The sequence below is a fragment of the Panthera tigris genome, chromosome B3 (genome assembly GCF_018350195.1).
Source record: "Panthera tigris isolate Pti1 chromosome B3, P.tigris_Pti1_mat1.1, whole genome shotgun sequence".
Lineage (NCBI taxonomy): Eukaryota > Metazoa > Chordata > Mammalia > Carnivora > Felidae > Panthera > Panthera tigris.
The window spans coordinates 105,607,950-105,622,426 of record NC_056665.1 but is presented as its reverse complement, the minus strand read 5'-3'; the positions used below and the strand labels follow the sequence as shown (position 1 = coordinate 105,622,426).

The 14,477-nt window shown below is 39.1% G+C and overlaps 1 protein-coding gene across 1 annotated transcript in view; it reads right to left on the bottom strand.

Annotated features, from left to right (window-relative positions):
- DAAM1 (dishevelled associated activator of morphogenesis 1) overlaps positions 1-14,477 on the bottom strand; it is a 173,906-nt gene that overhangs the window by 142,409 nt on the left and 17,020 nt on the right. The gene's annotated exons all lie outside the window — the stretch shown is intronic.

Sequence of the window (14,477 nt, the reverse complement as noted above, 5' to 3'; positions counted from 1 at the left end):
TGGTGGTAGAACGTGTTAAATTCCTCTTCAGTATCACACCCTTGCCCTAAGAGGAATTTAGATATAATTTTGGTGTATACACCATCACCACCAAATGCACACATTAGAAAGAACACAGGTATATATTCTCAAGCAATTGGGAATTATTCAAGATAATGAAAATTAAAGAAAGAATGGTTCACATTAGCTAGGAAAGGTCTTTCAGTTAATTGCCACTTCTCTGTCCATTTACCAGAACCTTCCTGGAGAGCTAACATGTTGTATGTCCATGTTGTATGGCTTGTATGCAGTCTCAACCCTTGGATATCAGTTACACAAAAGCAGCAAGAACTTAATAGTCATATGTGGAAGGGTAAAGGAGGGAAGGACTTACACCCAATTCTTCTGTTCATAAATTTATAGCTTGTGAATTCAAATTTCAAGGTGGATAAATACAGTTAACAAATATCCAGTCTTAAAAATATCTCCTAACAACTAAAAGCCAATAGACGTAAATTTAAACCAAAATGAAACCTAACCACTCTCCCCCGCCCAAGACAAAGCCTGTATACCTGTGCCATTTAGGAAACAGGCCAATAGTGACAACCCTATCTTGGTAAAATTTTAATTTACCCACAACTCACTCCTGGAAATGGAGTTAGAGATCTCATTTCTAACGGAAGGGATGGTAGGCAGTAATGTATTTATATATTGTTTCAGAACATCTAACTTGCACTGGAATATGAGCAAGTCTGATTACTGGACATACACTGCCCTTTGGAAACCAAACCATAGTAAGGAAACACTGCCCAGAAACAAGTAAAGCATGAATGACACATCCTGTTACTTCTCTCATTTTAGGCTAGGAATAAGCAGCAACAGTTTACCAGCACCTGAATTTACCTCTTTGCTGTGATTAATGTCTTGCCTGGATTTTATAGGATAGAGAAAAGTCTACAGTCAGCCAACTTTCCGTGGTGATGGACGTGTTCTATCTCTGCACTTTCCAAAAGAGTAGCCACTAGCCATGTGTGGCTAGTGGAGGTCTGAAATGTGACTAGTGTGACGGACAAATGCAATTTGTAATTAATTGTAACTAATTAGAATTTAAATAGTCACATATGGCTACTCGCTGCCATATTGGACAGCATAGAACATATTTTATTTAGAAGAATCAAACCTCAGACCTCTCATAACAAGGACGTAATCAGAAGACCTCAAAGGTGAAAATGTCCCAAAGAGACAAAAGGATGATTTTCATTTATCGAATAACACTGGATTTACACTGGATAAAATGTAACACAGATAAACCCACTTACAGTACTCAGGTTGAAGGTAGCTGTATGAAATGCTGTGGTGACTGATGCCTTCAAAATCAGTCACAGACACTCACAGAGAGCTAATCCTGAGACCTGGCAGATCACACAGTCTGCCTCTGAGTTCACTGGGGCCAGTAACAAAAAAGGCACATATACAGATTAGGAAGAACCAGTTTTCTGCCCCCCACCACATGAGAACCAGCCTTTTTCAGACAGTTTTCTTTCTCCCAAGACCAGGTCAAACACAATGCGAGATGAACAAATATCTGCTTAGAACATTTTTAAACTGCAGGAAACTCCTATTTGGGGGAATATGGGAAGGCATTATGAACTCTCAACCCAGTCATGGCTGGACCACAGTAAGTCAAAAGAAATACATTATGTATAGATTTAGAATTCAATTCTTTAAGTTCTAATTGAAGTAATTAAGCCAAATACATTAATTACTGTAGAAATTACACAATAGGGTAGCCAACAGACAACACATCAACTGTTACTCTAATCTTAAAGTATATCAATACTTCACGGTGATATGAAATTGACCCTTGAAATGGCTAAACCTAAAATCTTTTGTTGGGGGGGGGGGTGCAAATCTATGAAATAGAGGCATAATAAAATGCATAGGCAATTTGCAATGGGTGTAATAAATAGGCAGCTATCCAAAAAATCACACCCTCCCACACGCACACGCACATATACATATATATAAACACGCCCAACATCATTTTATTTTTTAACTTTTTTCTTTAACGTTTACTTATTTAGAGGGGGGTAGGGGCAGAGAGAGGGAGAGAGACAATCCCAAGCAGGCTCCACATTATCAACACAGAGCCCGACACAGGACTCAATCCCACAAACTGAGATCATGACCTGAGCCACTATCAAGAGTCAGAGGCTTAACCAACTGAGCCACCCAGGTGCCATCCCCCAACCTCATTTTAATGAAAGATATTGACTCAACAGAGATAATACAGGACACTGAATGCATGTGTCTGAGATGGACAGTTTTTAAGGGAAAAGAGATAGGATCATGAAGTCTTGTCCTGATTTAAGTCATTTCAGGGAGGGACTCTGGCAAGTCAGAGGAGGTATGACTATACAGCTCTCAGAAGAGCAGACCAGCTGAAACAGGGCTAGAGAGGCCCCAGGGAACAACACTCACCTTCTAAACCTGCCCTGTGTCACAGAGACTCACACTGGTGTGTGAATGAAAATCTGGAGGCAATCCACCAGATTGCAAACATTCACAAAGTTCTTTTCCACAAGCATAGAAATAGGGAACGTAAGAAAAGCAATCATAAGAGGCAGGCCTTCTCTGCCACAGTGTGGTTTCTGCAGCAAAATAATCCGATTGCTTACTGCCAGTGTATAACCAAAAGTAACCAACAGTGGCCAGAAGACAGCGGGAGTTAGATCTATATACCAGAACTAAGAAACAACATAGCTTGTTATTCCCTTCCCTGCCTGCTCCGTAGGTCCCACACAGAGCAAAGGATCTGGGATCTTGTCTCTGGATGGTGCACTGGCCATTTCCAGGATCTCTGAACCTGCCTGTTCACTGCCATGGGGGATTATGAAAGGTCCTGTCATCCTGACCTCAGACATGGCAAACACAACCACCGCCTGCTACAGGCCTTTAACAAGCCTGAGAGGTTGCGGCCTGCAGAAAGCATGGTCTAGGCCAGTCTTGCCAGCAGCCCCGAGCCAGCTGACCAGCATCCAGTCACCGTTTCTTTTCCAAACATCGACTGAACAAACCTTGATTCAGCTCTTAGGTTACGCTCCGGCGGAGAACAGCACAGAGGAAGCACCGAGAGAATGACTGGAGAGAAACTATTCTGGGCATAAACCAAGTACATGTTCCTGTGGAATTGTTAATAGCTCAGGGGTCTTTTATGTGTGTTTGAACCCTCCACGTCTAGCTGAGGAAAAGACATATTTCTTTTTTCCCCTCAGGGAGAATGAAAGCAGGAAAGTAAAATTCCTGGTAATGTCATATCCAGTCAAACAGGAAGGTTTGTACGCTCAGGGCTGAAAGCACTACACTGAGCCAGTCTGAAAATAATTTACTTGATTTTCATTTGTTTCATTTCCTCCAAAATCATCATTCAGGTCCCGGTTCCCATACCCACCAAGACAACAGGAGGCCTTCCATAAACACAACTAAAATAGACAAATATAGTATCTAAGAAACACCTGGGATGTAAAGGCATTGGAATCCTCATTCACTGCTGGTGGAAATATAAAATGGTATGGCCACTCTGGAATACAATTTGACAGTTCCTCAAAACGTTAAACATAGAGTCTCCATATAACCCAGCAATTCTATACTTAGGTATTTACCCAAGAACACTGAAAACATGTGTTCGTGCAAAAACTTGTACACAAATATTGACAGCAGCAGAGCAACCTAAATGTCCACGAATAAACAAAATGTGGTATATCCATAAAATGAAATATTATCTGGCAACAAAAAAGAATTAAATGCTGGTACATGTGGTGAATGGATGAACTTTTGAAAACACTATACTAAATCAAAGAAACCAGTCAAAAAAGGCCACATGTCGTATGACTCCATTTATATGAAATGTCCAGAACAAGCCAATCTATCTATTTGGGCAGAAAGAGGATTAATGGTTGCCTGGGATGGATTTGGGGATGGGGGGAGGAGAAGGATGTCCACAGTCACAGATGACTGCTTATGCCTATGATGTTCCTTTCGGGAAAGTTGAAAATGTGCTAGGATCAAGGGAGCCTGGCTGGCTCAGTCCAAAGAGCGTGCTACTCTTGATCTCAGGGTCATGAGTTCCGGCCCCATGTTGGGTATAGAGATTACTTAAATAAAAAAAACCTTTTAAAAAATTTTTAAAAGAAAGAACATGTTTGGGGCACCTGAGTGGCTCAGTCGGTTAAGCGTCTGACTTCGGCTCAGGTCATGATCTCACGGTCCGTGGGTTCAAGCCCCACGTTGGGCTCTGTGCTGACGGCTCAGAGCCTGGAGCCTGTTTCAGATTCTGTGTCTCCCTCTCTCTCTGACCCTCCCCCGTTCATGCTCTGTCTCTCTCTGTCTCAAAAATAAATAAACATTAAAAAAAAAATTAAAAAAAAAAAAAAGAACATGTTTAAGAATTAGATAGTGGTGATGGTTGTAACAACTCTGAATAAGCCAATGAACTGGGACAATAACCATTAAATTTACTCTAAAATACATGATTTTTGTATGTGAAATATCTCTGAATAAAGCATTAAAAGAAAGAAGGAAGGGAGGTAGCAGGGACAGGAAGCAAAAAGCAAACAAAGTCAGACCTGAAATGTCTCACCCGGAGTGATAATTATTCTTCTCAGGGTATTTTTAACTTTTTATCTTGCCATAACCACAGACTCACAAGAAGTTACAAAAAAAAAAAAAAAAAAAAAAAAAGGTGCAGAAAAGTTCCCTGCTTCCCCCATTGGAAATAGCTTACATAACCATAACCATGATACATTATCAAAACCGGGAACATCACAGTTAACTAAACTATAGATCTTACTCAGATTTCTAGGGATGTCTCTCCCCACCCCCACCCCCCCCAGGGATGCCTTTTAAAAACAGCTTCTGGGTAATAATCCTTGAGGTTATACTCCTACTCTTTTTACCAGTCATTCTGGTCAGATTATAGCCAACTAATCAGTAATTCCAGTGACAAAGAGATGAGTGGTGGACATTTTAACACGCCCTGGTTAAGAAGACTAAATTACCACTAGTAAAAAATATTTCCACCAAAGCACATTAAGTCCATATATACTTGACGGGCCCTTCAGAGTCCTGTTGCTCACCAAACTTTTGCCCCGGAAGGCTGCTCGGTGAGTCTCTCTCTAGAGTGATGCTGGTGAAGTGCTCAGGTAACTAAAGCTCTCAGAGAGCCTGTCCTTAGCGGACCAAGAACTTGAAATTCGCCATCCTAATTCTTCCTGAGAGAAAACAGTCTGTTGGAGAGCTGACAGTGGAAAGAATAAGACAGCAGATAGCTATTTTAATTTCCGGGTGGAAAATGGCACGAAGAGACTCCTTCTCGAATGAGGTCTTCCACTAGGCTCCCCAAACTTCCTTGAAAGTTCAGCTTCACGACTCAGGCACAAAAATTACCACTCAATTATCTGAGAATCAGTATTCTGATGTAACATCCTCCTATGTGCTTTTCTTCTTTCTCCTTTTACCTCCTAACTTTTCCCTCTACTGTTTTGGTAAAAAGTGACCTGGGCCAGAGAAAAGTGCTTTCCCTTTCTCATCATATCTGTTAAAACATATGGGAAAGGAAGAGGTTGAGACTACTGGCCAAAGCAAACCATTTTGGCTTTGCTGCAGTTTAAAGAAAAGCGTCTCCACAAGAGAGGTAAGAACCTTCCCCAGAGGGCAAGAAAGCAAGTGGCCTGTCAGGGGGTCTGTGGGAGCAGTCAGCACTTCCTGCCAACCAGGAAGAGGAGGAACCAGAAGCACTTAACATCCCACAGCCAGGTATGGGGCCCACCCTCTGCAATCAGTCACCAGACATTCACTCCAGTTACCCTGGATCACCTACAGCCCTAAACGGCCAAGGTCAATGAGAAAAGCAAGTCCTAGAAATCACAGCAGGCTTCAGAGGGACATTTGGCTTTGTGCTAATGCCACAGGCAGAAAAGGGTAGCCCAGGCCAGGTATGGTAAGTATCCTATTTGGCTGGGATCTTAATGGCATGTTGATTTTAATAATGGCAATAGATGAGCACTGCAGAGAAATGAGTCCTGAAATGAGACCGTCCTTTATCAAAGGCAAAATCCAGGAAAGACACCAAAAACTCTGCTTGGACAGTGCTTAAACCCAGGACACGGGAAAGCACGCCACAGCATGGGAAAGAAAACACCACTGGGAGAAAAGAGAAGGGAAGCATTCTTCTGCCGGTGGCATCGCTCTCTACTGGTTTAACATAAAGGTTAAAAAAAAAAAAAGCTTCACCATCCTGCCACCCAGCCCAAATAAGTAAGAGAAGCCCACACCCAAACAAGACAAACATTTACAAATATGTACACAACATAACCTTTTATTCAAGGGTGGAATAAAAATAGATGTGAGTCCCTCCCCTGGTATTATAACATAAACAATTTTTCTTTCCATATGAACATTTTCTCCTTCCACATAAGTGTGCGCTGCACTCAGCTGGCAGTGGTGTTAGTTTACATCCTACACTGGTCCTCTGAGCAGCAGCTCAGGTAGGGGGTTGAAGAGTGACCTGCAAATTGGACCATCGGGGTCCTCAGCCTCCAGTGTTAATAGGGTAACTCCAAACCACTCTGTGTAAAATGGGAAGGTGGGATTATCAGTGTTTTTCAATTTTTTTAAAGCTGTGAAACCCTTTATCCAAATGAAATCTCATGGAGAACCTCAATATATAGAAGAGTTTGAATGAAAACAGGCTGGTTAGAGCCGGAAGGGGTGTGGGGAAAGGGGGACTCTCCCCACCTCCTAGAATTGGGACTCTACAGCACATAGTATGAAAACCACTGATATGACAGATCCCTTAAAATGAAAACTCAATCCTACTTTAAAAATGTAAACTGAAGGCTGACTGGGTGGCTCAGTCGGTTAAACGTCCGACTTCAGCTCAGGTCATGGTCTCGCGGGCCGTGAGTTCGAGCCCCGCGTCGGGGTCTGTGCTGACAGCTCGGAGTCTGGAGCCTGTTTCGGATTCTGTGTCTCCCTCTCTCTCTGACCCTCCCCCGTTTGTGCTCTGTCTCTGTCTCAGAAATAAATAAACGTTAAAAAAATATTTAAAAAAATAAATAAATAAAATAAAAATTTAAACTGAAACCAAGAAAAAAAGACAAAGTGGTATAAAGTAATGGGAACAAAGGTAATAATTCATAAACACGAAAATGTCCCACACAGATATGTATGCCATCTTCCAAATGCATCTGTATGTTGGGATTCATAACAAATTCATTTAAAATGTTACTGAATTCAAGGTCATGCGGGAATCTAGAATTTCCTTTAATGAAAAAGGAATCATCACGCTGGGAACCGCCACTAAAGAGAAGGCCACAATATTCCACTTGAATTAAACAAGTAAATCTCCGTAAAAAACCATCTGTGACTTTTTTTTTATTTGAAAGATTCTACTACTTATAACGTCGAACCAGTTAGATCCCCTTGTCTATTAGCTGTGGCTGTTAGAATACTGCTTCGAGAAGGGTTGAGGCCATGTCCAGGCTGAGTAGGAAAGAAATGTCACATTAGATAAGCATTAGATAAACACTGTCTGCCACGGCTGTGTGGGGAAGAGAAAGTGGGGGAAAGGACATGTGCATGTGACATCCAGACTGTGTCAGACAGGTATCTAAGAGGTTATTGGAGACCTGAGCTCTAATTCTATCATTATACTAAATTTATTAGTAGGCAAATCACTTACTCCAGGTTTCAATTTGCTAGGTCTAAAAAGGGGTCATCTTGACTTCTGATGCAGAACGCTCGGCCAACTCAGACAGTGACTGCTATACTCCTTTAAAAGCCACTGGAGACAACAAAACTGTCACAGAACTGGTGAGCTAATTCAAACCTCACCATTTCACATCTGAGGAAATTGAAGCCCAAGACACTTGGCCAAAGTCACATAAGCAGATAGCAGTCTAAAGAATTTGCAGTCCCCCACAGGAGAGTTTTTTACTACATTAGCCATCATAACGTGGTTTGAAATTTTGACGTAATTGCTTATATTAGTTATCCTACTATAATAATCAGGGCTTTCTGTTTGATACTATAAAAAAAAAATTCTCGGGGCACCTGGGTGGCTCAGTCGGTTGAGTGTCCGACTTCGGCTCAGGTCATGATCTCACGGTTCATGAGTTCGAGCCCTGCCTCGGGCTCTGTGCTGACAGCTCGGGGCCTGGAGCCTGCTTCAGATTCTGTGTCTCCCTCTCTCTCTGCCCCTCCCCTGCTCACATTGTCTCTCAAAAATGAATAAACATTAAAAAAAATTTTGTTTTTGAATTCTCACTTCAAAAAAGTTCATCCCTCCCAACTAGATGATTATACTAAATAAACCATAGTGTTGTTGCCATAATATGGACCTAGGTATTAAAAATGTTTCTTTACAGGGCACCTGGCTAGCTCAGTCAGTAGAGCACGCAACTTTTGATCTCAGGGTTGTTAAATTCGAGCCCCTTGTTGGATACAGAGATTACTTTAAAAACTAAAATCTTTTGCACTGCTGGTAGGAATGCAAACTGGTGCAGCCACTCTGGAAAACAGCATGGAGGTTCCTCAAAAAATTAAAAATAGAACTACCCTACGATCCAGCAATTCACTACTAGGTATTTATCCAAAGGATACAGGTGTGCTGTTTCAAAAGGGCACATGCACCCCAGTGTTTACAGCAGCACTATCAACAATAGCCAAAGTATGGAAAGAGCCCAAATGTCCATCGACAGATGAATGGATAAAGAAGATGTGGTGTATATATATACAATGGAGTATTACTCAGCAATCAAAAAGAATGAAACCTTGCCATCTGCAACAACGTGAATGGAACGAGAGGGTATTATGCTAAGCGAAATTAGTCAGAGAAAGACAAAAATCATATGACTTCACTCATATGTGGAATTTAAGAGACCAAACACATGAACATAAGGGAAGGGAAGCAAAAAGAATATAAAAACAGGGAGGGCGACAAAATATAAGAGACTTAAATACAGAGAACAAACAGGGTTGCTGGAGGGATTGTGGGTGGGGGATGGGCTAAATGGGCAAGGGGCACTAAGGAAGACACTTGTTGGGATGAGCACTAGGTATAGGGTGCTATACCTAGGGGATGAATCACTGGAATCTACTCCTGAAATCATTATTGCACTATATGCTACCTATCTTGGACGTTAAATAAATAAATAGATAGATAAATAAATAAAATCTTTTTAAAAAATAACAATAAAGTAAAATAAATGTTTCTTCAATAGAAGATAAATTACACATTTGAGAATCTCAGTAAACACAAACCAAGTAATAGTTGCCAATCTTGGTAGAAATTAATGATGGCCTATCTTACAAACTGTCAAAGCTTGGCACGCTTAGCACGAGTCCCTTTAAATAATGAAACCTACATAAAGCTACAAACTGTGACTCCATCAGTCATATATTCCACTTAAAACTTTTATGATAAGAGTTACCTGGGATTGGCTAAATCAGAAAATGACAGGGCCTCAGTGTTTTACATTTTTTTAATCTCTTTTTTGTAAATTCATAAAACAATATGGAACTCCTTGCCATTAACAAGAAAAGCACGTTTCAATTCTTTTAATACAGATCTTTATCAGCCACGAAATAAAAGACTTTATAATCTCTATTCTATTTCCTACAGGATTTTGCCATTGCAAATCAAGAAAGCGTTGTGGAAAATTAAGATAAAATATTTCACGGTCCATTTGGCATTGGAGATGTCATTTGTCCACAGAATGTGTGAATAAAGTGTCTCATTTCCCACTTACAACTGCATTTGGTACTCTTGGAAATTCTGTTCCATCAGCCAATTTTACAGTGAGTCAAGCCACTTGTGATCTGAATGGTGCCTAGGAACTAACGAATCAGCTGGGGAGAAATATCCACTCTTCCAGGCTAGGAAGACATGAATTGACGTTTCAGAAAGGAGAGTGCCAAAGGAGACTCCTCCTCAGGATCTTGGCCCTTACTCTGGAGAATCCTCTCAAAAGCCTCTACACCACGGGGTCAGACCATGTCTCCCAAACAAATACACAGGGAGAATCTGTCAACACTGGCCTTACCAGAAAGCTCCGTGGGTTATGTTCTGCATTTTGTTTGTTACTTCGCGAAGGAGGACAGACAGCCACTGTGCCTCAGAACAGAGTCCCAGAAAAAAAGGATGTGAGCAGAGCCATGATAACACTAAGTTGTCTTCTCTAAAGTATACTGGTAAACACTGCATTCTATTCTATTACTGAATTACCGTAACCATCTAAAATTAGTTTTAGAACATGAACCTCCCTCCTTGCTTGGAAGAGAACTATTTTCTGTTTAAATGAGAACAAACCTAGAGCACTTGAGGTAGGAGAAAATCAATTTCCCCCACAATATGGACTTACGACACGCTGACATGAAGACAACTGGACTGTGATAAATACAGCATTTTTGGTAATATTAGGTGTTGTATAGGCAAAATGCTTTAAATATTTTAGCTAAGCATGTGAATATCTGTTTTACAATACGATTTATAAACAAAAAGCACTGGGTATAACATTTCTTTTATCACATAAACCAGTCTAATATAAACTTCTGCCTCCCTCCTCATAATATTTGGATTATTTCATTGTTCTACCTCCTATTCTTCCAAACATGTGCAGTCCAACGGAAAAACTACATATCATCTCCCTGTCCCCTCTGCCTTCAGAAATGCCTTCTATGTAGCACAGCCTCACAGTCAGCAGAAAAAGCGCATATAGTAAGAAACAACTGGGGCCAACTCCAGGAAATGCAAATGGGCCATAAAATGACAGGAGCTGACCTAAGGTTTTCCTTCACATAATGAGGAAAGGGCTTGTTGAGATAACTAATTATGTAAATCTGCACCCTGAGATCCTTAATCACAGAGAAATATTTTCGGTCATTTTAAATGTGCCTGAAGCTCTCATAAGTTTCCTTCTAACGGGTTCCATGATGGTTTACTGCATTTATGAGAAGTTCCGGGAGCTTCATATTTGCATTGCTAATTAATCTCTTATCTGTTTAAAACATTGAGATTTAAATAGATACATGCGCAAGCAGGCCATCTGAGAAAGAAATAATACAAATGGCCTTGGGAAAAAAAAGTTCTATTGAACAAATTTCTAAAACGCAAGTTAAAATACAATGTGATAGCATTTGCCAGTTGTTCAGTCACAGATAATTGTAAGATAACAATACTCAGCATAACATGTGTGAAATGAAAGATCCTTTAATACCCTCATTCAGTGCCGTCTGGCAAAACCTTTCTTGAGGACAATTTGGCAGCACTTATAAAAAACTTTAAAATTATATATCTTTTGACTCATTTATTTCATATCTAAGAATGCATCCTTAAAAAAAATCTGAAACATAAAAAAGATGTTCAAGTGGTTTTTAATGGAAAAACATTAGGAAAATGATTACCCTACACAGCACATAAAATAGAAATACATGCAGCCAGCTAAGTTTATTAAGAATTTTAATAAGTTCATACTCATTAGGATAACTACCATAAAAAAAAAAAAAAACAAATTTTGTTGGTGGGAATGTAAAATGGTACAGGTGCTATTAAAAACAGTATGGCAGGATCTCAAAATATTAAAAAGAAAACTACCAGATGAACCAGGCTCTGGATATATCACAAAAAATTGAAAGCATGGTCTCAAAGAGGTATTTGCATACTCGAGTTCATAGGAGCATTATCCACAATAGCCAAGAGGTGGAAGCAACCTGAATGTCCAAAATGGATATAGTTGTAATGGATAAACAAAATTTGATGTAATGAAATACTATGCAGCTTAAAAAAAAAAAAAAAAAAAAAAAAAAAAGGAAGTCCTATCACATACTACAAAATGGATGAATCTTGAAGACTTTTGCTAAGCGAAAGAAGCCAGCCACAAAATAACAAATACTGCATGCTTCCACTTACATAACATATCTACGGTGTCACATTAATAAAGAGAGTAGAATGGTGGTTATCAGGGGCTGAGGCAGTGGGGGTGGGGGAGGAGAAAAGGAGTTGTTGAAGTGATACAGTGTTTCAGTTCTGCAAGGCTAAAGGTTCTAGAGATGTTTCACAACAATGCAAATATACTTAACACTATGGAACTATATACTTAAAAAAGGGTTAAGATGTAAATTCCATCATGTGTTTTTTACCACAATAAAAAAGAGTTTTAGTGTCAACTATACTTGATTTTTTTCAAAAAGTTTTAATAACATGAAATATGCTTATGTCAATATCTAGTTGGGGGAAGGAAACAAAAAAAGCATAAATAATAATCAAAAAATTTTTGTAAAACTTCATAAAGATGTATGCCCATAATGTTAACATTATTTGACTCCTTGGTAAGATGCTTCTCTATTCCTTTATACTTCCTATTTTTTTTCTTTCATGTGGGTTTATATAGTAACCTGTATTACTTTTATAATCAAAAAATAAAATACATTTCCGACGTAATAGTTTCAAAATAGCCTTGATAATGGCCCATGCTGGGCAGGATAACATTTGTCAAAGGAGGGACTACTGTTAAGAAAAAACCTAAAATTTAGAAAGGGGTAAAACAGATGACTGGGTATCTTTTCAGTAGAATGCTATTTGTGGTCTAGCAGGTCCTACAGGGATTATCTTTGACCTTTTTTTTTTTTTTTTTCTTTCCCTTTTAACTAGGCCAGTGGTTCTCTCAAGTGTGGTTTGGGAAGGCCTGGAGAGCCTCAGGCCTTGTCAGGGTGTTTATGAGTTCAAAACTGTTTTCATAATAATATCAAGATGTTATTTGCCATTTCTCTCTCATTCTCTCAACAAGTACACAGGGGAATTTTCCAAAACTTTCAATACTCATGATGAAGTCATCAATCCAGATGATAACATAAAATAGGTTTCATTATTATCTTTTTTTAATGAAAGAACAGTTTTAAAGTTTCTCAATTCTGATTCTAATCTAATTAATACATTACACAAATTTCTCTGGGTTCTTCAATACTTCATAAGATCAAAAATCCTGAAAATAAAACATAAGACACTCTTAAATATAGAGAACAAACAGAGGGTTGCTGGAGGGGTTGTGGGAGGGGGGATGGGCTTAATGGGTAAGGGGCTTAAGGAATCTACTCCTGAAATCATTGTTGCACCATGTGCTAACTAACTTGGATGTAAATTATAAAAAAATAAATTAATTATAAGAGTCAAAAAAAAAAAAAGATCAAAAACCCTAAAACAAACAAGTTTGAGAACCCACTGGGCCAGACTATTTCACAGCTTTGTGGGAGTAGGAATTAACTCCTAAAAAAACATACAACAATGTAATGGCCCTTATCTATAACACAGCAAAGAGGTTTTGCCTGGCAGAGATACAACTGATTTACATACATGCAGAAAAGAAAACATGAATTTTTATAGTCCTTTAGGATATTAACTAGTTTTGTATCTACTACAAATTTATTTCAGCATTTCTGATTATGGACAGGTGGATGGATCAATGGATAGACAGAGATATATCTGTATTTTAAATTATCTTTTGAGGGGCGCCTTTTGAGGTGGCTCAGTCAGTTGAGCGTCCAACTTCAGCTCAGGTCATGATCTCGCAGCTCTTGAGTTCCAGCCCTGCGTTGGGCTCTGTGCTGACAGCTCAGAGCCTGGAGCCTGCTTCGGATTCTGTGCCTCCCTCTCTCTCTGCCCCAACCCACTCGCATTCTGTCTCTGTCTCTCTCAAAAATAAATAAACATTAATTTTTTTTTAAATTATCTTCTGAACTGGTCCTAACATCCTTCTGGTTCCTTCTAATAAACAAAGTTGTTGATGTGTTTATTTTATAATTTTGAGAATCTTATTTTTTTAACTCTTTGAAAATTATTCTTTAGCATAGACTATCAGATCAGTTTCTGCATACAGGCCTTGATAAAAACAGAGAACTCGATAATTAATAACCTTATAAAACAGAAAGCACCAGGCCCAGATAGGTTCACTGGTGAATTCTACCAAACATTAAAGAAAAAGTATAACAATTCACTACAATCTCTTTCAGAGAATATAAGCAGAGGAAATATTTCCTACCTCATCCTATGAAGCCAGCATTATGCTCATAACCAGAAAAATATATTACAAGAAAAAATAGGGCAGTACCTCTCATGAACACAGATGCAAGAATCCTCAAAAAAATTAGCAAATTGAATCCAACAACGTACAAGGTGAATTATATACTACAGTCAAGTGGGATTTGTCCCAGGTAAGCAAATCACATGATCATATTCATAGATGCAGGAAAAGTATTTGACAAAATCCAACACCCATTCATGATAAAAACTCTCCATAAACTAGGAATACAAAGGAACCTTTTTAACTTGATAAAGACTATCTACAAAAAAAAAAAAACAGGTTGCAGGATATAAGGTTACTAAGTCAATTGCTTTCCAACATGCCAACAATGAAAGAGTAAAAAATGACATTAAAAACAATACC